The 25,252-nt window shown below is 40.8% G+C and overlaps 1 protein-coding gene across 6 annotated transcripts in view; it reads right to left on the bottom strand.

Annotated features, from left to right (window-relative positions):
* GRM8 (glutamate metabotropic receptor 8) overlaps positions 1-25,252 on the bottom strand; it is a 455,163-nt gene that overhangs the window by 368,656 nt on the left and 61,255 nt on the right. Inside the window, exon 1 of one of the 6 annotated variants that reach the window (XM_073328253.1) lies at positions 8,399-8,423. The exons of the other annotated variants lie outside the window; for them this stretch is intronic. The gene's annotated coding sequence lies outside the window, so the exon portion shown is untranslated. Of the gene's footprint in view, positions 1-8,398; positions 8,424-25,252 lie in introns of those variants that run through there. 6 annotated transcript variants of the gene reach the window in all.

The following is a 25,252-nucleotide window of genomic DNA, read 5'->3' on the forward strand; positions in this document are numbered from 1 at the left end:
GCAAATTGCCATCCCTCAGATCATCATCTTAGTCTGCCTTCACTGAATAAAAGCTTCCATGGTAAAGTAGAGTTAAATTCACTTGGTATGGATAATCAAGACTCAAGTGTTTGATCTGTGCTAATACTATCTCATGCGGTGATCAAACAAGGTCAGCAGGGTTGTGTGTTGTTTTACTACTTTGATCAGAGATCTCAAATCAGCATTTTGGAGATGCAGTAAGTTTTACTAGTGATTCAGTAGGGGACATTCTTCCCACTCAGACAGTAGTAAACCAGTCTCCCTGTGCAGCTGCAACAGGGTCATCTCACTTGCTGCTATAGCTTGGTAGCAGGGAAAGAAGGCAATCCTAACCCATCTGTGAAGGGGTCGGCTCACCACTTCTGAGGCATCAGCTTGTAAAATGAACTCTCGAGGAGACGGAACTGAACAGGACAGACTCTTTACATAAAAGGTCTTTCAACATCTGAAAGGCCTTTTCACAGGCCTTGACCAGTGCACCTTCTTGGGGCACCTGTCCTTAATCAGGTCTGTGAGAGGGGTTGCTACTGTTAGAAACCCAGGAACAAATCAGCAGTAGCAGCCTGTGAGCCGCAAAAACCTTCAGACTCGCTTTTTCGTGGCTGGATATGGGCATGCTTTGAGAGCCTGGAGGCGTGGCCAAGCAGCTCTGCATGCTGCCTCCCCTGCAGGCACCAGCCCCGCAGCTCCCATTGGCCAATGGGAGCTGCGAAGCCAGCACTCGGGGAGGAAGCAGCACGCAGAGCTGCCTGGCCAAACTTCCCCCTAGGAGTTGAACCCTTGGCCCTCCAGTCAGGTCACTTCCAAGTCTCTCCTTGTAACAATCTTGATGTTCATTAAAGTACAAACCAGTGAATGGGAAAGGAATAAAACTCTAATAAAACAGACTGTAGTAAACTGCTGCACACAGCCGTGTGGTGTTCCCAAATCCTGCCTCCAGGGCACATCTCCAAATTCCTATGTTCATAATACTGTCCATTATGAGGGAGCATCTCTAAATTATAATCTTCTACAAACATATCTCTACACGCCCATTCTGGGTAGTCCATAGACAAAAAGCAAGGGAAATTAACACAAACAAACTGAGTTAGTGATAGAGAGGAGAATGCCTCCCTCTCAGGGTGTATCAGGATTAGGGCATCCCTTCCTTCAGGGAGAGACCTTCAGGCAGTTGTTGGGGAAGCTCCTGGCTTTCCTCAGCAGCTGAGGGATGAAGGTGTGGTCTCTTCCCTGGTCTGGCCACAAATGAGCTGTTTTTCTCCCCTTTTAACTCCTCCTCCAGCCTGTGCATGGCTTGCAGATGTGGTGGGCCAGGGCAGGGCTGGCTGAACCCACAGAAGTTCCTTAACAGCTTGTTGTCCAGTGGGAAGTTTGTACACCCCATCACACCATCCCACACTTTAGTAATGCAATCTCTGGCCCTGGAGCAAAGCAATAATCTAGGTTGTCCCTCTAAACTCTCCTGGATTCCAAAGATTCCTTCTTTCCTACAAACACATTCCCTCTTCCTGAAGCGGATCACCCTGGAGTAAAGCAAAGCTCCCAAAGCATAGCACAAGCAGTTTCTGGATCTTCTGTTTTTAGAGGGAGACTAAAGCTTTCACAGGCAGGAAAATAAACATCCCTGAGATCCTTTCCTTAAAAAGGAGACTAAAAACCCTCAGAGGGACTGAATGAAAAAAAAATGAAAAACCAATGCCTACACAGGCTTTTAAACCATCTGTACTCACCTACCAATACCCATTGATACCTGCTTCATGATCGTTTCACCTCTGTCATTAAAGATCTCGTGTCAGGTTAAAAATTGTATTTTAAAAAGACCTTACCTGTGTTACTCGTGACACTTCTGATTTTTAAAAACTAAAATAATTGTACTGGCCTGATTTACTTTTCATGTTGTGTTTGGGCCTTTCACTCAGCCTGAAAAATAGTCTTACCAGTGTCACTGCTGTGTAGTCATCTTTTGTTTCTCACGCAATATAACATTATCAGTGCTCCATTGCTTGAATTGTAAACATTGAAAGGGTGGGGGTTTGCTTTGGTTTTTAAATCAGTTTCCACAGAAATTAAAGAAAAATTGATTGTAGCCGTGCTGCCTACCCAGTCTGGCTTCAGGCTAACCTCTCATTCAGGTTGGATCCCCCAACCTTCTCAGACCAAGTCTCTTTCCAGGCACAGTTGTATTCTTCAAATACAAAACTTAGGCAAAATGTCTAAAACAAAAGCAGTCCCTGAGCCCACAGTGGGCTACAGTTTTCAGGGCTCTTCCCCTTGACTTTCTCAGTGCTGAAAGGAGAACACACTCTTCTATGCGCTTTAGGGTTTGTAGATGCCAGTGTGTCTGAAACCTAGAGAGGAGCCAAATTTGACTTGCGATGCCCTTTTACATCTTTCTGAAAGGGGCTGAAGAGTCTCTTTGCTCACATGAGAGCTTTGTCAGGAGTAACGTCCCCTGCCCAGGATAAGGCCACTCTCTTAGGGCTCCACACACCCATAGGTATGGGGCTGAGGTAGATCAGCGAAGCAGCCAGTGGTAGTACCACTGGAAAAAGTGTGACCAGAGCATCAACATAGAGCCTTCCCTCTAGGATGCCTGGCATGTCCTGCTCCATAGACATCTATGATCTGTAATGTTGAGAAGTATGGCCCCCTGCAAACTCCAGGGACCACAAAACCCTCCTCCCATTAAGAGACACATCCACACTTCAGATCTCCTTTTATGGGTTTTACAGCGGGAGCAGGTAATCTGTCCCAAAGATTTTTTAGCGATGGATTCCCTGTTGGTAGAGCATTTATACGTACATTTTAGAAGTACAGATATTGGCTGTTCATCTAAATTGAGGTGTGTGACATAACTGGCAGGATACCCATCAACCACAGAAGTAATTTGGGTGTCCAATAATGCATCTGGTTCAAGAAGTCGTTATACATTTACTATGAAAAATATTTTACCAATATTAGCTAGAGCAAAAAAAGTTATGCCCCATTTATGCATCTAAATGACTGCAGTTTAAAACCCATTTTGGTTAGAAAAAATAAAGTTTAGTATTTGAAAAGTGAAGTACAAAAGTATAATCTATATGCTGCCATTAGCTGGTTCTAAATCACTCTGATTCCCACTGGTTAGCAATACACACTGCCCTGTTTCCTGTGAACAGTAATATCTTCTACATCAGTAGTTAATGGTCAGCTACTTTCAGGTCCTCTGGAAGGTCCCTATGCACTTAAGTGTTGCTGTGTAAAAATAACGTTTATGCTAATACAGAATGTCAGGCAATTAAACCTTTGCTCTTTATCGGTAGAACAAAAACATTTTTCTCTAAAAAATGAGGATATGATTCATAACAGTTTATTTTGAAACTCCAATAAAATTTGTCAGTTTGCACTTGGACACTCCCATGGGAGAAGAACAGTTTTAATGTGCTAGGTACCTCACAGTACACAGAAGGCAATGAGGTTCCTGCCCTGAAGAGTTTCCATGTAAGGACCTGATCCCTCTTTCCTCACTCATGTACCATACCTTGCTATTAGTGCCATTAATTATGCATTAGCCTCTTCTTATTGTTCTGTTGCCCTCCTCCTTTATCATCTCCTCTATGGTCCAATTTTTGCACCTTTATTCATGTTGAATAGCACCTTACAGCTCTGTTAGTCCCATGAGTTTCAGGACATAAGTGACAGCAAAAAATTCAGTAAAGGCTCGTGGGTAGTTTGGTGGGGCAGGGCATTTGTGTGCATGTGTATACATGTTGTTGGCATCACTTGTGCAGGCATCATGAAGATGTATATCATGCTCTGTCACATCTTATATGTTTTTGAGGTCGGAAGCGTATATCATTACTACATTTCTTTTCATTATCTATTCTCTTGCCTGGCCTCCCTCCAGCTGTCTTGACTAATGGCTAACCCCAGGTGTCCCTGAACCTGAGCAGGTGTCAGTTTCTAGATGCAACACTGCTGTATTCATGAGCACAGAGCAGAATTAAGACTATTAATGGTTGTTTGCTGATAACAGTGTTATTATTTCTATAGATGTCCATGGAACATCACAGAACAAAAGTGAAAACATAGTCCCTACCCAAAAGACCTTACATGCATAAGGCCAATCATCCACATCCTTACTCACATCAGTAGGTTTACTCAAATAGATAATGGTCTGCCAGATCAGGCTCTTAATAAAATTAAGATAAACTTACTGAATTTAATATGGGTAATTGTTTTGCAGGCTGTGGATAGCAGAAATTAAGATACTTAGCACCACCTGAGTTTTATCCATTAGCTAGAAAGTACGTTTTTTTAAAGTTTAATAAGTGACATCACGGCAAAGCATGTTAGTTTTCATCATCCGCTGTGCCAACATGGTATAATAGGATATAATCAAGAGGGTTATCTTGTACAATGTGAAGTGTTAAAAATTTGGAAAGTAGTTTTTTTCTAATGGGTTGAAGTAGGTCAGGGACTCATTAGAAGTCATTATTTGTAATTACTCACAAGGAATACCACAAAGGAATATAATTTGATACCAGAATCTTGAATCCTATGTAAGACGCAGCATCTACAAAACAAATCAACCAATCCTGAAACATACATGTTATGACGTTGAACTCCATACACTTTATGAAAATATGTTTATGAACGTGAATATGATGTAACTGGAATATGCTTTATGCAAAAGGTCTCATTACAAAGCTTATAATCTACAGAGTGTGTTCACCTGACTTGTTTGCATGTATTATTTCTATGTCTGGAGTTCAGAGAATAAAATATAAACTTGTATCACTGATGTAAACATATTAAGTGGAGACCATTAAGGGTGCTCCAGAAACAATCAGTTGTAAATGGCCTTAGTTACTTGAAAACCTTCCTGTGTATGTGTGGGTCAGCAGATGCGGAATGGAGACTAGGAGTCTTACAGTGACATGTGACCATGTCACCTGATTATGAAATCCATCTTAAATCTGGTACTTTTCTATTTAGAAGGAGGGGTAGGGACCCAGAGAGACAAAAGATTCCTGCCTTGTGCCAAAGCCATAAAAGGGGCTGGAGCAGGACAAAGGGGTGGCCAGTCATGAGAAAACCCCTGTTTTCCACCTAAGATGTCTGCTGGAACTAACAAGGACTGTACCAGGGGAAAGGATTGGGCCCAGAAAAGGAAGGAGTCTAGTCTGTGAAAGAAGCTGATTGGAATATCTCTGAGAGTGAGATATTACCTGTAATCAGTTTCTTAACGTATTAGGCTTAGACTTGCATGTTTTTGCTTTATTTTGCGTGAGGACTTACTTTGTTCTGTCTGTTATTACTTAAACCACTTAAATCCTACTTTTTATACTTAATAAAATCACCTTTGTTTATTAATGAATCCAAAGTAAGTGATTAATACCTGGGGAAGCAAACAGCTGTGCATCTCTCTCTATCAGTGTTATAGAGGCTTGACAATTTATGAATTTACCCTGTATAAGCTTTATACAGAGTAAAATGGATTTATTTGGAGTTTGGATCCCATTGGGAACTGGGTGTCTGGGTGCTGGAGAGGTGACCTGCTGAGCTGTTTTGGGTTAAAGACTGCAGCTTTGGAGGTATGGCCCAGACCCTGAGTCTGTGATGCATCAGGCTAGTATTTCTGGCTCAACAAGGCAGGGTTCTGGAGTCCCAAGCTGGCAGGGAAAATGGGCTCAGAGGTAGTTTCAGCACATCAGGTGACAGTCCCATGGGGGTCTCTGTGACTGAACCCATCACACATGTCTCTATGCACTGTGATGTACTTAAGGGGAAAACATTAAAAAGGTACTTATGTATTATGCACATTTTTACATCTGAAGCAAATATTGTCACACTGTGCACTGCTATGGGAACTCCAGGAGGATGAAAATCCATCTAAGGACAGCTTGAACTGTCAGTGTTCTATGCAACAAAAAAATCTATTGATAAATGTTTAACGGTGGCATTTTCCCAGTAAGGGAGCTCCACTGATATATTCACATCACTTTACATCATGTCTCTTGCCTCTCTGAAAACCAGCTACATTAAGTTATCCTTCCATCTGAAAGCAACTTTCTAAATATTTTAAATCCAACTGAGGTTTAAACCCAGCCTCTGTATGATGAAATGAAGAAACTGTAGATCAAATGGATAATATTCATGCTGAAATCAGAGCACATGGGGAGGAGATTTGAGCTTGGGAATGACTTAATTCTTCTTTTGCCATTTCACACATTCTCCAATGAGTAGATCAAACAGAAAACTAAGAATGGCCAGACAGCCTTAGGGACTTCTTAACCCATTCAAATTCCTTTTTCTACTTATTGGGTGTGGGGGGGGAGATTTAATTATGTGTATCGGTTTGTTCATCTTGCTCAGAACTCTGAGCTCAGTGTGAGCTCTGATATTTCAAAGCCCTCTCAGCTGTATTTACTTCATTAGGGTCTGTCAAGCTACCCACTTTTTCAAGAATATAATTGCTTGTGATGAATTATGAGAATATATAAAAAGAGATCAGTCTCAGGATGAGCTAGCACTGCTGCTTTTCTAATTCAGGGACAATAAAGTAATGTGGTAGCTGGAAAACTGGATTCGGCTCCAGTCGGCTCTCTCTTTTGAAATTCATTTGCTAATTAGTACTATAGAGTCTATAGCTAGTAATTTAAGGGATTTAGGATCTCGGATTGTCCGCCGGCAGTTTATCGACTTAAGAGAACTTCCTGAAGAAGTGGGAAATCCCTTGATTTATAGGCAATTCTGTTTCTTTTAGTCAATAGGAGAATGAGCTGTCCTGGTGGTTCTGTTGACTAGGGGCCAAATTCAGCTCTGCAGTAGCAAGGGAATCTCCACTGAAGTCAGTAGGAGTCACACACACTTATGCCAGTGACTTAAGTTGATGTATTGACCCTCTTGCTGCCACCAGATCCCCTTCAGAGACTGGAAAATTTCTGGAAATAACCATTAGGATGATTGTCCTTTCTCTTCCCCAGCCCTCACCTCTCCTCCTACCCTATAGAAGTGAAAACAGATTTTGTATCATTTTCACACACTGTTGATCATGAAGTATTGGCTAGGTGGCAGTTGTTGTGGTACAGTAATATTGAGGAAAATATAACTGAGGGAGGTGGGAGAGAATTACAAGTGAGGGTGAAAAACATAAATGAGGTGTTAGTATTAAATCAAGTCAGATCGCTCACTTTTAAAGAAGTGTTTGAAACTTTAAGGGACAATATACTCCCTTCAATGCACTGTAGTTGCCTCCTAGCTTCCCCAGCTAGCACTTGTACACAGATGTAACAACCATCATCTTGGCTGTCGCCATGGATTGAAGAGCTAAAGTCTGAGCTTCTACGGTTTGAGGTACAGGTCTAATAGGGACAGCTATTTAGGCACCTAAAGATTCAGATAGCAACTGTAGTAAATCCCACGAGGCACTAAGCAGGGTAAGTGCCTAACTCCCATTGACTTCAATAAGAGTTAAGTACTTAACTCACTTAGATGAGTAGGGAGATTTTCAGACATGCCTATCTTCAGATGCCTAAATACCTTTGTAAATTTGGCTTCAAGTCTGCTAACTGGGAGCTGTAGCACACTTACAGTCAAAAAAATTAGTATATTACACCCCAAAACTGAAACATTTTGGTTTCTTTTGTGGAATTCAAAACTTTTCTGTGACTTTTACAAAGTTTTTTGCCTCTTTGAAAAATCCCTGCTTCTCACCAGTGAGAAGTAAACACCAAATTTAAAAAAAAAAAAAAAACCAACAACCTACCACCAAATAAGAATGGCAGCATTTCACACACAGTTTGCACTCACTGTGCCCTGGGGAAATGATTACAGCTACTCTGTGACAAGAACTGTACAGAAAGGAAAGAGTTAATATTTACCAATCCAGTCTGGATAGCAGAGACTCGCTATATGTATTCAGAACTAGCTGTTCATATATAGCATGGCTGTGTTTACAAGTTAAAAGAACATTCTATATGTCACTCAAGGCTCTAAACCCACCAATCAGCTTTGCCTCATGTTTTTCTGTATCAGCTTGCTCCTTTCTTATCTCTGCTTTGGATACCACTTTCTAGGCGCCAAGGGTCTGTGAAGCCTTGTTCCCTGCTTGTACAGGATGTAGAATGAATGTATCTTGTCTCTGACAGATTTAGTATTTGCCTGTGCCAAGATCTGAATTCAGCTATGCAAAGTGTTGTGGGATCCATATCTGGGCATGGGTGAGTGGGAGTAAACAGCATTGTGGGGAAAGCATAATAGAATTCAGTTAACACAACGACTGTAACTTATGTTCATATATGGTATAATGTATGCAATATTAATATTGTGCCTGTAACACATATTAGTGGGGTGTGCCCATATATATATTGACTAACCACACGCTACATTTTACCTGCCATTCTTCACATCTCTTGCCTCTATTTTCATCCCTCTTTAACCGTAGCTCCATCATCACTCCTTCTTCCATCCTGCCATCTTGTTCTGTGAGATTTTGGCAAACCAGTAAAGTGCCTAAACCACTATCACTTGTTGCTAACAGTAGCCACGTTAGCAGGCCGTACTGAACCACTATTGTGTGTTGCTAACTGTAGTCAAGTTAGCAGGCCATACTGAACCATTCTTGCTTCTTGCTAAAAGTAGCAAGTCAGCAGGTCGTAAATTGGTCATGCAAAGGCCTCAGCGTAACCAAGACAGGAGGGGAGGGGGTTTGGGGTGCCACAGGCAGGGCAGCTCAACCCCGCGTCCTTCCTGCTGAGAATATGGAACTTGTTGATCTATGTATTTTAGAAAAACAGGAAGTCTGTCTATATGTGCCCCCAGGAATGTTTGTCAGGGACCTAAGGCATGGATGTTCTGGAGGAAAAAAAAAAACATATCTGGTAAATTGATTACCGTAAGAAAATCTCTTGCTTGAGCTTTAAAAACTGCTTGCTTAACAAGTTTTCTTTAAGGGATATGTCATTGTATTACTAATGTATAAATTAGGGGGAAAGTTTGAGGCAATTGGACTTCTCAGGAGGTACTCTTCAGGGACGCTCCCTCTGGGTCCCCACTGGCAGATAGAGGCCTGGCCAGCTGAAGCCTGTTATGGTGCCACTCGAAAGCCACACTCAGCTTTGGTAATTATCGGGGGTTGGGGGTGTTTTACTAACCTGTTGCAGATGTGTGCAAGTGCTTGAGACTAAGTAAAGTTTAGCTTTAAGTGAAAGCACTCGTGTTGTCCTGTTTGTGCGAGCCATCTATCGGTCTCCCTTGATTTATTCCCTGACACCACCTCGCACAGAGTAAAAGTTACCAAGAGCTTTGGGTTGAAAGAACCCCAGGTAATAATGTGTTCTCTCCTCCTTTTAACTTCTCCCTCCATTCCTGACTCCTGGTCTCCCACACCCTTCATCACTTTCCCCTCGGTGCTCCTTTCTCAGTGACAACAGGCTGAAGTAATAAAGAACAGTGGCTAGTGCTGAGGTGTTGACATGTGCTTCACTGCTTCCCATCTCCCATTCACGGATGCTCAGTGTTTTCACTGGGACCAGCATGAAGGCCAGAGGGATTCTGCTGTGCTGCTGCTGAAAGATAAGCCTGGACAGGGCCACTCTCCAATGGACTACTGGCTAAGGCAGCTTCTCCATGCACACATGATCATGCTGTCTGCCTGTACTGGGAGTGCCTTCATGATACCAGAGAGAACAATATGCAGTGCAGGAAGGAAGTAGTACCATATGTTCAGACCAGCTCACAGAATTTCTATAAAATTCCCCTTTCCCCTATTTTCATTCAAAGAATTCCAAACCAGTTTAAACCAAAGTCAAACTACATTTATCACCCTTCAGATAGACTTCTGCTTAAGTGTGAGGCTCAGCCTGAGCAGTAGGCCAAAGGTTTCCTCCTTAGCTGTTATTCCCATATACGTATGCATGTGAAAGCACACGCACAAAAAACAGCTTTCCAGTCAGGTGATTCAGGTGCACTTTTGAGGGCTTCTTTAAACATTTTGTCAAGTTAGCCTGATCCTGCCAGTCTGGCTTTGCTGGAAAGCACAAAGCAGTACTTATGAAGCTCAGACGCATCCACATGGGATGCATGTTTGTGTTCCAGTAGCCATGGGCACTACTCATTGTGATAACCTGAATGTCCTTTGCTCTGAAGAAATAGTCTGTCAAATCTCCTCTGTCTTGCTTTTGTGTGTATATGTTGGCAAATCTTGCCTCCCTCCACTCCTCTTAGGCAAGATGGAAACATACGACACATTTTGTCTTTCATCCCAGAGGATCCCAAGAATTCTGTAAATCATACACATAAAGGAAATCACATCTCTGAAATGCAACCACCTTTGGGACGGAAGTTTGTAGCCAGGCAGATGACCAGAACATGTAGCATAGCATATCAGAGGAGTGAGAAGGAATGTTGGTCGGGGACCTCCATGCAAACCCTACCCCGATAAAAAAGTATCATGAGCATTTTCCTGATCACTCAGAGAAGACAGAACCTCATTGTTTGAGATTGGTTTCAGGATATCCACACAGTAAACTTTATGGAATTCCTTTTCTCTACTTTTGTAGAACAAGGAGCTGTTCTGGCCCTGCTATGATTTAAACCTGCAGGAGTCTACAACATGCTTTAACAACCTGCAAAAGGTTTTGATGGATGAAGAAATTCCAGATTTCTAAACACAATTTTATCATCACTCTCTGTAAAGAGACCTCAGACAGAATAGCTTATGTCTGACTTTGCTAGTAGATACACCGTGCCAACAATCTGCATCTCTCTATGCCAACAATCTTCCTCTCTCTAAAGAAGTATTTCTGTACACAGTGCACAGTTGATTTGTATTAGGGACTCTATGCTGTATCATTTATGACTATCACAGCAGATTTTGATGAACGAACATCTTTTATTTTGAAATGCTCTTCCTTCAGTCTGTGGCTGCATATGCTAAAAGAACTCATAATAAACAAGATTACACCAAACCAAATTGAAATGTGCCAACTGGGAATTGGTCCTGCTTCGAGCAGGGGGTTGGACTAGATGACCTTCTGGGGTCCCTTCCAACCCTGATATTCTATGATTCTAACTGCATTGAATAAATATTGGAAACATCAAAAACCGAAGTGGTAGCTTCTGAGGACAAGTCGGATTAGTAATGCCAAGACAACCTGTGTTGATGCACATACAATTTGATTTTCACTTGCTAATATAAATTATTCCCAAATGCATTTTTACACGTTAGTTTCACTTATCCATTTTCAGTGGTCACCATAAAACTGGTTGAACTTTTTCAGAAGAAAGTTTTCCATCAGAAAATCCTGATCTGACAAGATCAAAAAATTATTGATGTGCTTCATTTTGACTTCTTTGTTTGATTTTTTATATTATAAATAATAATAGAAAAGCCTCAATGAAGCACTTCAACCTTATCAAAACTGAAAGGCTCAATAAGGCCACTTCAATATATTTGAAACGAAACATTTTAGAATTTTCATTTTGCAGGAAGTTTCAAAATTTTGATCTTTTGTTCCAACTCAGGACAAGAGGAAATTTCGAAATGTCAGAATTTCCCGCATAAAGGAAATTCTAGCTCCAGTCAATCAACTCTAGTCATCAACCTACACTAGCAAGCCTAGCCATTCATGAATGAAGTTGTTTTCTATAGACTTTTATGTCACTCAGTCTTTATAAATGTATGCTACTTCTGATGCAAGTCTTTTCACACTCCATAATACATATCCTTCAAATAGGCTTAATTTGGCTGCAGTATACTGAAACAACTATTAACAATAAAATTACTGAGGAAAAATGAAAATGTTGGCTTTATAGAAGCAGATGTCACAACAGTCGGATACTAACAAAAAGACTGGCTGGCTTCAAACATACTCTTCGCATTCAGTTTAACGGATGAATACAGTGTGCCAGACATGAGAATAAAATCAGGGCTGTGTAGCAATAATCTCATTCCATTCACTCAGTTGCTTGCTACACTAAATGGTCTTCGAAAGATGAATAAATTACTCTGTCATGTAGATATTTAAAATACATTTCCTTACACCTAATTGTCATAGCATTGTGATTCCAATTTCCTCAGTTCATGGAAAAGCTTTTTAACTAGGTTTCTGTCACAGAGTTTTTTTTCTGTGGTGGAAATTTAAGAGTTCTTTACATTTACATCTACAGGTATTCATAAGTATCTATTAAGAATAGAAGAAAAATATATATACTTTATTCCCCAAAAACTGGTATTTAATTCCATCTGAAAAGAGCTATGATAAGCAAATGTAACGGTTGCATGTTTACACACGTAAAGTGTCAGAAATTTACAGAGTTTAAGTTGCCAATGCAATCTTGATTCTGCCCAGATCTCTTTCGAGAGCTATGGATAGGTGAAGTATATAAGTATTATGAAATAGTTGTTAATTACATTATCACATTGGTCATATATTACAATAGAGCTTCATATAATTCTTTTCTACTACCTTAGATTCGCACGTTTAGCATTTTTTTCATTCTTTTGTATTTACTTTATTTTTATTGCCATAATGGTACAAAGTATCTTTCTTGACCTAGGTCAATTTTTCAAACCTGGTGTTCCAATGTATACATGGCCTCATTTTAAAAAGTAGAAGAGCACCCATAAATCCCACAGAAATCAATGAGGGCTGCAAGAGGTGAGAAGCTTTGAAAATAAAATCACTTATATTTAGGCACATAATTATGGATTTAAGATCCTAACTTTATATCCTCCAGGTTTTGAATGTGTTGGCATTAGGGTTATTAGGATACTCTCTCTTTGCGCTAAGGTATGTATTTTAATAACATAGCTCTCAGTTTTGCCTTGAAGCAGTATTGCCAGCAAATGTTTTGAGTGGCACAAGGTCCCATCTCTCCTTCTTAGATGGTAGCCTAGTGGTACTAACCCTGCCCAGTCCTTTCATACAGATTAGCAGAAGGAATACAGCTGTAGCCCAGGGGGAAAGGGTGAGCTAAAAGAACAGAAGAAACGCTTTTTACTCTATTCTTCTTGTCCACCCATAGAGACACTGGCCACTATCTGCCACTGAGACAGGAGCCATGTATTGTACAAATTCATTTCAATCAGCAGCATGGCCATCCTTAGGAGATGAGGCAATTAGCCACAAAAATAACTTACCAACAATTTTGGTGATCTTCCTATGCCAGCAAGTTTTCACCATTATTCTATATTATATACCTACTATGCAGTGTATTAGGTAAGAACAGTACACCATGTACTCTTCACATACACAATTTTAATGCAATGTATCTGACAGACATGCAGTGGTAAATAGTATTACAAGAAGCTTCACATATGTATTAAGAATGTAGATTTTTTTAATGATATACTGTAATATTTAAGAAATAGTATGTGATCATGTAATAAACTGAATTGTAGGGCATATGTGCAAGGGGGAAGAATTAAGGCTGTGCATGCATTTTCCCAACAGTTATTTTAAATGGAATTTCCTAGATTTTCTTTAAGAGGAAAATAATTACTCTGCGGTACTATTTAGCTAGCCATCACCAGAACACTCTATATCAAATATCTAATGAGGTTCACAGAAGAGAGCCTTAGAAGGCCTGCAGCTTTTAAATTGCAAGACATGCAATAAATGAGTTAAGGCTTTCAAGATTTCATGGAAGCCCTCGCTTCATTCACTGCACTCCATCACTACACTTTTCACTGTGCATCTAAAGTAACCACACTGCATGCACAATGTAACTTTTCTTTGATACATACGTAGAATACAATATTCTCTTCCACAGGCCTTAACTAGTCACAATAAAGCAGGTGTTTCTGAAATACTTGAGGCCGTTTCCCCTCAATCAAGGCTGTTTTCATGCTAGATTTTAACTCTGTCTGTAGCAATTTCAGCTCTAAAACTGTTCAAAAAAGGTTACGAGAATTTGTCTTTTTAATAACGTGAGACTATTTCCCACCCCCCACCTTACACTCCTTGACTAGATTCTACTCAAACTTTGAAACAATAATCTGCCTTTGAGCAGATATTAAGGTGAGTAATCCTGTCCACATGGAAACCAACAGAAGCTTTGCAATGATTTCCAGGGGGGCAAAGCTGGAAAATCTCAAGGTGAATATTTGGGGAAGTTATAAGAGACAGATAAAAAGGAAAGTCTTGGCTAATATTCAGGTTACATGCCATCATCGCTTTATTGAATTTAAACATCATATTTCTGATGTCATGTAAATTCACATTACACAGTATGAATACTTAGAAAATAGGAGGTCCAAGGACCCCATTCTGCAAGTTGTTCTGCGTGAGCAGACAAAAGTGAAAAGCACCAGTGAAATCAATGGGGCTCCCTGCAGGCACAGAATTCCACCTTCATAGAACACTAGAAGGCTCAGAATAGAACATAAGAATGGCCCTACTGGGTCAGACCAAAGGTTTATCTAGCCCAGTATCCTGTCTACAAACAGTGGCCAATGCCATGTGCCCCAGAGGGAATGAACAGAACAGGTAATCATCAAGTGATCTATCCCCTGGCGCTCATTCTCAGCTTCAGGCAAACAGAGGCTAGGGACATCATTCCTGCCCATTCTGGCTAATAGCCATTGATGGGCCTATCCTCCATGAATTTATCTAGTTCTTTTTTTGAACCCTGTTATGGTCTTAGCCTTCACAACATCCTCCGGCAAGCAATTCCATAGGTTGACTGTGCGTTGTGTGAAGAAATATTTCCTTTTATTTGTTTTAAACCTGCTGCCTATTAATTTCATTTGGTGACCCCTAGTTCTTGTGTTATGAGAAGTAGTAAACAACACTTTCTTGTCTACTTTCTCTACACCAGTCATGATATTATAGACCTCAATCATATCTCTGCCAAGCTGTCTCTTTTCCAAGTTGAAAAGTCCCAGTCTTATTAATCTCTCCTCATATGGAAGCCATTCCACACCCCTAATCATTTTTGTTGCTGTTTTCTGAACCTTTGCCAATTCCAATATATCTTTTTGAGATGGGGCAACCAAGTCTGCACACAGTATTCAAGATGTGGACGTACCATGGATTTATATAGAGGCAACATGATATCTTCTGTCCTATTATCTATCCCTTTCTTAATTATTCCCAGCATTCTGTTTGCTTTTTTGACTGCTGCTGCACGTTGAGTGGATGTTTTCAGAGAACTATCCACAATGACTCCAAGATCTGTTTCTTTAATAGTAACAGCTAATTTAGACCCCCATCATTTTATATGTATAGTTGGGATTATGCTTTCCAATGTGTATTACTTTGCATTTATCAACATTAAATTTCATCTGACATTTCGTTACCCAAATAGATCAAATAGATCATCAGAAATTTGATCTTCTGACTCTATCATAATAGACGTAAAAGCTGAATTCACAGTATCATCTTTGTTTTATTTATTTATTCTTACTTCTAAACACACTCCCCCATGTTCTCAGGAAACAAAAGCCACTTGAGATTCTTCTCACACTGCATCAAAACACAAAATTGCATCAATTCCCCCATCTCATCTCACTTCTTGTTCATACTACCGCTGGAATGAAATCTAAGAAGCCAAAAAATAAAATTATATGTCAAAACCTACCAAGCAATCACCAGTTTTGCCTACATATCATGAATTTATTAATTCTATTCTTGTTACTCCAGACTCAGAAAGCATCAGGTGAAATAATAACATAATTTTTACATTCTGACAAAGATTTAATATTTGATATCCCTTCGATTGATTATCCAAAGAACTGTTACAAGGTGGACTATTCCTCCTTTGGTAACAGTCTACATACATTGTTTAGAGTCCAAACTTACTTGCTCCTTAGGTTTTGGCTTTATTGTTAATTCAGACAATAAGAATAAAATATAAGCGTCAGCTTTCTCCCCAAACTTGGCTATTCATAGGGTTTCCTTACATAGGGTTTCCTCTGTCACATTATCTAGTTACTTCTGCCTTGAAAGTCCACAGAATTTGTTATACCCCAATTGAGTTAATGCATTCCACCTGCCTGCACCAGTTAATACCCGCTCTTTTTATGGAGGTTTCTAGCACCTGAGCTGGGGGTGAATTCAAGAGAAGGTTAAGAGGTGATTTGATTGCTGCTTATATGCACTTAGAGGGGAACAAGATTTTTGACAGTAGAGGGCTCTTTAATCTAGCAGCCAAAATCATGAAAAGATCCAATGGCTGGAAGATAAAGGTAGAAAAATTCAGAATGGAAGTTGCAATTTTTTTAAAAGGGGCGGGGCCTCATGCGGGAGGGGAGGGGCTGGGGGGGTCAGCATCCCCCGGCCAGCCCATCTGCGCTGCCTGACCCATGCCACTCGGGGCTCCAGCAGCAATTTAAAGGGCCCAGGGCTCCGGCTACTGCTACAGTAGTGGCAGCCGGAGCCCTGGGCCCTTTTAAATCGCCGGCCCCAGGGTAGCTGCTCATTTCCCCCTCCCCCCCACATCGGCAGCCGGGGCGGGGGGGGAGGGGCTTGTGCTTTAAGCAGGGTCCTTTGCCATGACAGCACTTTAAGACCCAGCAGGACTGGCGACGGGGGGCAAAAAGTGGCAGCGACGTTAAAGTGCGGCCGCAGCAGCACTTTAACTTTGGCTGCATACCGGCCGGTACCGGCGGCCATTTTTTACCAGTATGCCATACCAGCCCATACTGGCTTACTTTCACCCTGCCATGATCCCACTTTAAAAATTTATTAATCTGAATCAACAGGAAGCCTTGCATTCCTATGTAGAGTCCTAGAAAATGCAATCCTATTACAGAAACTGGCATATCAATAGTAGGTCTTTTGCAGGGTATTATTTATATGTTGTAATTGTATCAATATAGAGCTGGTGGACTCACTTTCTACACAGAACCTCTCAAATATTCAGGCATATACCACAAGCCAGCCAATATCTGGCTGAATTCATACTTGAGTTTAAATTTTAAGAAGTAAGCAGGAGTCACCCGATTTAACTTTGGACGTTTTCTAAGTCTTTACAATAGACAATATGTCTTAGTCAATGTTAAACATACTAGATTCAGTGCATCAGCAGGATCTGTGCCAACGGAGGAAGCTGCAGTTGTGGCATCCTTCATTCTTGCGTTTGGTTTATAAGGGCATTTTCTTTAAGTCTTTCCGTACAAAGAAGAGCAAGTACATTTTCGTTCAGCAAAGCACGGAAGTTCTAGAGGAGAGAGTCACAAAATGCTGCCAAGTTGCATTATGCACCAGTTACACCTAAAAAAAGTTACACATCAAAAAAGGCCATGTACTCCATGAAAAAAAATTGGGAACTACTCAGCAGAGTGTGTAAGAAACTCATCCTGAATTAGCACAGTAGATCTGCTTTGCATTCCTCCAAGTAAAAATGTTCATGAACTGAAAGGTGGGTGTGTGCATGCACACACAGACCCAGGACAGAGAGAAAGGGAACAGTGAGAACTGGGGTCCAATTCTCCATTGCGCTAAGCCCCCTTTACAATACTCTGGTGATACAAAGGCTCATAGAAGAGGACAGAATTACACAATATTAATATAATACCCAGGGAACGTTCCCTGTGTAAGTGCTCTTCTTCGCCAATGTACAGATATTGAGGCAGACCTTTACCAGCCCTACTCCTTATCCCCAGCACAAGGAGCATATTGGGGCAGGCCAGAGGCACATTGCACTCTGCTAGTCTCTGCATCTTTAGGCCCACAGCCCTGAGGTTACTCTAAATCAGTGGTTCTCAAAGCCGGTCCGCTGCTTGTTCGGGGAAAGCCCCTGGCGGGCCGGGCCAGTTTGTTTACCTGCCATATCCACAGGTTCGGCTGATCATGGCTCCCACTGGCCGTGGTTTGCCTCTCCAGGCCAATGGGGGCTGCAGGAAGGGCAGCCAGCACATCCCTCAGCCCGCGCCGCTTCCCGCAGCCCCCATTGGCCTGGAGCAGCAAACTGCGGCCAGTGGGAGCCACGATCAGCCAGACCTGCGGACTCAACAGGTAAACAAACCGACCCGGCCCGCCAGGGGCTTTCCCTGAACAAGCGGCAGACCGGCGTTGAGAATTACTGCTCTAAATGACACTGGGGGCTTCCAGAAACACAAACCCACCTTTCCTAATCCCTCTGTGCTCAGCACAGATATGGATATCCTGAGAATTAGGGCTCTTGCCTTCCAGAGAATTCAAGACATTTTGGCAATATATATTCCTTACATATCTGTAACAGACTATCTAAAATGGACATCTGTTCCATTAAACAGCTAAAAAGGTCAATGTCACTTCAGCAGAGAATGATGAAAAACCTTATCTACATTTCTGCCCTTTCCCACAGATTTTTGAAGATGGCTCCCTTTCACAAAGCCCATCCCTTCTAATCAATTTCTTTTCCTGAATAAAGCTACATTAAACATCTTTCAGAGAACTTTTTGCATTTGATTAACTTTCATTAGCATTCTGCGCTTAATGAAGACTATATATTTATTTTTCAGTTTTATTCCGCTTCCTCACAGCAGCCTTTGTTGTTCCTGTTCCGGAACAAGTATTGATCCAGTTCCATGCATCGAGACATTCAAGCCACATATCAATGCCATCGATAGATGGACATCTACAGTCTTTCAAATCCTCTATAGTTAGAAATGTGTTCCTTTTAATTGACACTAAAGGGAGTAAATTATGGCTGATTTTGCCCAGGTGCATTGGAGTGGGACCCATAACTTGGCTGCACGCCCTGAGTAGTACAAAGGGAGATGAAACAGCTCTGCCACCAGCACTTACTAGCACTATAAAAATGTGTCTTGTTGGAACACGGGCATTGCTGTGGCTCCATCCACCCTGAACATTAGGAGGCACTGGCAAGTCTGCAGTGTGAAGCACAGAGTGCTATATCTCTTTAAAGGTGCGCAAGAGCTAGCATTCACCATTCTGTCCACCAGTAGCACTTTTTATGCAGACATAATACCTCCTTCCCCCTTGCACATCCCTTAGGAATGATAACTGTGCCCTGCCCGCACCCATGTTGCCCACATGACCCTAATTTGACTCATAGTAAAGACACTTCGTAAGATATGTTTAAAGAGCTCCCAAAACTTTGACACTAGAAAACAACTTTCTTGTAATTTTTTTCCACAAATCAACATATTAAGTATGCTACAAATAAAGCTAATAAATTACCATTCTTAATTAAGCATAACAAACAATAATTAAACAGATGACATTTTAAATTAATTTTCTCTACTGGAGAAAACATTGCTGATTTCAATGCTAGCCATGTAGATATTACTTCAAAAACAATGACATTCAAAGCCAGTGCAACATTTACAGAAAGCGTTTCCATTTTTGTAGCATTTGAGTCATGGTTTGGGCCAGGTTTGAGCAATTACCAAACTTTCTATGAACGGCTTCAGTTTCGTAGTTTCTGTTTGTCTCCAAAGTAAATAATTGCTGAACAGCTGTACAGTCATACTAACCAGTGATAACAAGACAATACAAACATCTAGGTGAATCATATTCATATCACATAGTATTTGAAGCCTCAGAAAAGCAGGAGTACTTCAAGGCCAAGTTCTGAAAATAGGACAAGAGAATCCTGAGAGAGACTATAGTAAATGCTGTAGCAGCAATGAAGCCTGCAGCTGCCTGAAACTCAACACTCATAGAATATATTGTTAAATTCCCTGATTTTGACTTTACTCTATCCGTTAATAAAAGGATTACCACCTGGAGGTTGTTCCAGTAAGAGGTGAAAATACTGCTCTTTAAGGCCCCAATCCAGCAAAGCACATGTTTAACTCTGAGCACATAAGTAGTCCCATTGACTTCACATGCTGAAATACTTAACCTGAATCAGGGCTTAAAAGACAGTTTAGTCAGCCAGCAGAAGTGTGTGGATGCACTAGTTTCCTACTTCTAAAACAGTGATTCCCAAACTTGTTCTGCCGCTTTTGCAGGGAAAGCCTCTGGTGGGCCAGGCCGGTTTCTTCACCTGCCGCGTCTGCAGGTTCGGCTGATCGCAGCTCCCAGTGGCCGTGGTTCGCTGCTCCCGGCCAATGGGAGCTCCTGGAAGCAGCGGCCAGTACGTCCCTCAGCCCGCGCCGCTTCCAGCAGCTCCCATTAGCCTGGAGCAGCGAACCACAGCCACTGGGAGCCGCAATCAGCCGAACCTGTGGACGCGGCAGGTAAAAAAACCAGCCCGGCCCACCAGGAGCTTTCCCTGCACAAGCGGCGGAACAAGTTTGGGAACCACTGGTCTAAAGACCTTGGCTTGATTCTTCATTCATATTGGTTTAAATCAGAAATTACTCTATTGAAGTCAGGGGACGTAAGATCAGTATGAGAGGAAAATCAATAAGAATGCACTTACACACATGTTTTGCTTAGTAAGAATTGTCAACAAACCGTGCAATTTTTCTGGACAGTACTGAATGCTAGAAAGGAAGCAGCGAATTTTCATCCTCACTAAAAAGTGACTGACAAATTTAGTAATACTGTAAAATGTAATTGAGCATTTCACCAGCTAGCACCAGAGAAATAGGAAGCCAAAAAGTGGGAACATTGATCTAATTTGTGTTCCCCTGGTCAAAAGAGCCAAATATACAGTGATATGCTCCTGCCTTGATTATATGCAAAACTCCCATTAGCGGTAATGAGAGTGATGCATGTGCACTGCGGGAGGAGTAATTAAATACTGCACTCATAAAATATATGCTGTTTGGAGGGGGGCGGTTCTGATTCAGTTGAAAGAATTGATGAACTGACATGACCATTTTTGTTACTGGTACACAGTTAAAAATCCTAAGTAGAGGAGACAAGGTGGGTGAGGTAATATCTTTTGTTGGACCAACCTCTTTTGGTGATGGAGACAAGCTTTCAGGCTTACACATGGGCTTTCCTTGCTTCAATACAGAAATAAAAACCTCCTTGAACTGCACACCCCTAGTTGTCACCTACTACTCCACACTGGAGCCCATGCAGGGTGCCAAACAACAAAAACCCATACTCGATGGGGACCATATCCTGAAATAAATCTTTCCTGAACCCCCTCTTCTTGCCTTCAAACTCTCCAAGCTCATCAGAAGAAGCAAGCTCCCCCCAGACCAGGACAGACCAACTCAAAGCTGCACCAGACCCTGCCAGAACGACAGAAACAAAACCTGCAGACATATCTCCACTGTTACATATCCCCACCACACACTTTTCAAGATCCATGGGTCTTGTGGAGTACCTCCTCCAGTGCACTACATGCCCCAACAACAACTATATGGGTGAAACAGGATAATCACTACACCCTCGAATGAATACACACAAGAAAATGATAAAAGACTCTGAAGAAAGGCTCTTTGTAAGCTTGACGCTGTCTCTCTCTCCAACAGAAGTTGGTCCAATAAAAGATACTAGAGAGACAAGGTGGGTAAGGTAATATCCTGAGACCAACATGGCTACAACACCACTGCACGCAACTAAGTAGAGAAGGAAGCCAGAGCACCCCAGTGTGGCATGTGGTAAATAGGCACTTTCAGGCTATAACTATTCTGTGCTGCAGCATTTTTCTTGCAGAAAAAGCATGACACATATCATACAAAAACAGAACATGCTTTGAAAACAAAGATATTATGCCATAAATGAGTCCCCTGCTAGGGAAGAAAGCCTCAGGGGAATGCAGACAAACCCCTGAAAGAGAAAATGCTTCTAGGGAATGCCTCCCTAAATAAATCTCCTGCTAAGTAAAATGCCTCCGGCAAAATGCTCTTGGTAAAATGTTTCTGAGGGATGCCTCTCTTGACAAAACCTGTGTTAGCTCTCTGACCTCCCAGAGTAAGCCTTTCATCATTGCAAGCAGATCCCCAACAGCCGATCACTGAACAAAGCCTGCCTAATAGTAATACGCCATCTCAGCGGGGCCCAACAAATCAAAAATAGACCCAGATGCTCTCTCAGTCTGTTTGACTACTGTAATCATTGGTGACTAGTCTGCCACTATGATTACAGCAGCCAATCAAGCAAGTGATTTCCATAGTCACATTAGGGTTATTCAGCAATAACCCGAACGTGATTATGCAAATACCTGGGCTCTGATTGGCTAATAATGGCAAATAACTATCAGAATTAAGGGTTTCAGAGGAACAGCCGTGTTAGTCTGTATTCGCAAAAAGAAAAGGAGTACTTGTGGCACCTTAGAGACTAACCAATTTATTTGAGCATGAGCTTTCGTGAGCTACAGCTCACTTCATCAGAATTAAGGGATTTACATACAGTAGAGTTATTGAGAAATAATCATGCAGCAATTATGCAAATCAGACCCCCTTCAGCCAGTCTGGCTGCAGGGATTTGCATAAATGTTATGCATCGATAACTGTATAGTAACCTTGGGCTCTGACTGGTTGAGACACTACTATTACAGTATAAAGCTGAGTTGACTGGACAAATCCTAGTTACTCTTGTACTGAAATGCACTCTTGTTCCTTTCATCTCTGCTTTCATTAGCTCTCATAAATATGCCTGTTAATAGGTGTACTGGCCTCAGAATTACAATTCATATGCCCCACAACAAACATTGTCAGCCTTCAGCAGTTCGTCTTCTCTAACCACTTCCCTCCTGCCCCAATGAAAAAGCCGAAGAGTAATTCCTTTTTAAAATTCAAATTATACATAATATCTGGGGCTAGGTAAGAACACAGAGTGGAGAGGGAGTCAGAAGTTGGAGAGGGCCATGTTTATCATGGGCATGTAAGAAAGAGTTCTGAGTCCAGGGTATATGCACTCTATAACTGTCCAGAAAATACCATTTAGTTATTACTTAGGCAAATCAAACCTCCTCAGCCAGTCAGAGTTCAGCGCTTTGCAGAAATGAGAAATAAGCAGGACAGTAACAATTAAGTATCCTGGTATTCCATGTAGCTAAGGAGAGTGAATTTCAGTTTAATAATATAAACTATGCCTATACATTATATTTAATAGCAGCCTCTATATTCAAATTAGAGCTGGCAGTAAAATGTAAATCTCCTCCCACAGAAACTTCCAGTTTTGCAAAAAGACCATTTTTCCAATGAAAAAATGCAACCAGCTCTCATTCAGATGCCTCTTTCTTCCAAAGGTTTATATCTTTGAAAACATTATTTTTTTGGTAAAGCAAGATACTTTGATTTTTTTCCCCATCAAGTTTTAAAAACTATATTTCCTGGTACAGTTACAAAGAGTACTGTTCCTACACATGGCATTTGAATTAGAGAGTCTGATTTTCATTTGTTTTTGTTGTGCAGTTCCTTTCTGTTGTGGGTGCAGAAATTAGAAACACAGAAATCTGCGCAATTAGAAATACAGCTGATGAAAGTTGAAGACAATTAAAAGACCCTTAAGGAAAACTCCCCACATTGGAGACAATGAATAAAATATTTTCAGGCTTGTGCATATAAATACCTCTACATCAGGAGCTGGTATCCTACTGTTGATACAATACTCTTTTTTTTTTTTAATTGTTAATGCAAAGGGATCATTTGTCAATCAAAATTAAATTTCAGGTGATTTCAATCTATGGTACTCGCTCATTATAGCTAACTAATTAGACAGTCAATTTAATAGCTCACAACCTAATAAGATCTCCCCTTATAATTCTTGTAAAAAAAAAAAAAAGGCATGGGATTAGTTTACTTGAGAAACTCTTATCCCACTGTGCACATCAAACCAATATAATCACAAGATCAAAATGAACCTATTAAAGGGTGTGCTATATAAAGACAACATATTAGACCCTAGTAGAAAATAGTGTGTAGTTAGTCTAATATTAGGACACCATTCCAAAAATCACTCACAGATTTTCCATTTCATTCATTTATTAAGTATAGAATTAATCTCATGTTTTATTTACAAAGACAGCAAGGCTGGTTTGCAAGGACATCAAACCTCTTTCATGCAAGCCACTGGCACAAAATTATAAACAATGTGATTGATATGCCAAAATCACAGCAAGAATAATATGAATGTCCATAGATAGTTGAAAATTGCTGGGTATTGCAAACAGCTGTCAGTTAAGTCCATCCATTTATCCTGGCATGTGAAAGAGGCCAAACAAACGGTATTATCCTTCAGTGGAACGAAAACAATTTTTTGTAAAGGAATAGCTAATGTAAAGGAATATGCATTATTAAGACTTAAAAATCAAGTACTCAAAAGTATGTAAATGCACAGCTAAAGTTCAAAATGTAACCTTAACTCTCCTTCTGTGTGCCGATCTCTTAAAATATGCTCTCCTTTTGCTAAGTAAGACTATATATAATGTAATACATCATTAAGTTACGGTACATACAGTCTTCAAGTAGTTGCTTGGACCCACATTTTCAAACTTGTGTGCACAAAACTAGGCATCTAAATACATGCTAAGGAACCTATATAAAAGTGCCCTGATTTGCAGAAATGTTGAGGACCCACAGCTATTATGAGTTAGGAGTGCAGAGCACCTCAGAAAATTAGACAGGTTTTGTTTAGGTACCTATATGTGTATTTAGACTTCTAATGGTGACATTTTTTTACCTTGATTTTATGTCAGAGACAGTGCAATCTGTGGAACAAGCCAGATTTCAAGTATCTGTATTTTCAAAGGTAAGAATGTTTGCAGCTGAATGGCCCAGAGACTAAGGCCCTCCTGAATTTGAGATTCCCAACTATAAGAAAATGATCTCTGTTTTGTGACAAACTTCTACTTCTGAGGTGTCATAGATTAAGATTGGCCCAAAGGAGGGCTCTCAAATTTGATATAATCCAGAGTTTGAGACAGGCCAGAATTTGTTATTCATAATAGTTTTGAATCAATTTTAAAAGGATTATGAAAAAAATTTCAAGTTGATAACTTTAATTTCCATAATTTAAAAACAATTGAACCAATTAATTTAATAATTTAAAAACAACTGAACCAATTTTCTTCAAATTTAGTTTTTGGCGTTTGAGTTTGAGTTTTTGCCCTGTGGTGACATTAACAGCGGATGAAGGCAGGGGGCATAGAAGCCAGCTCTACCCTTGCTGGGGACTGCCCCATGCCTGGGGAATCCCCATTAGGATACTTGCAGCCAGGGTCCCACTCCTTTTACACTGCTTGAGTGGTGTAAAGTCTAGCCCCTTATTTGGAAAACCTCACACAGTAAATTGCACAGAATTCACTCTCTCTTTCTCAAAGATGAAGGAATGAACCACACTTGCCAACATTTCAACCAGGGGCACCAAAGAGGCTAAATATTTCAAACCTGATGCCATCCCATTATTTTTCAAAACAGAACACTCCACTCAAGTAGATTAATAGA

This window comes from Lepidochelys kempii, chromosome 1, assembly GCF_965140265.1.
Source record: "Lepidochelys kempii isolate rLepKem1 chromosome 1, rLepKem1.hap2, whole genome shotgun sequence".
Classification (NCBI taxonomy): Eukaryota; Metazoa; Chordata; order Testudines; family Cheloniidae; genus Lepidochelys; species Lepidochelys kempii.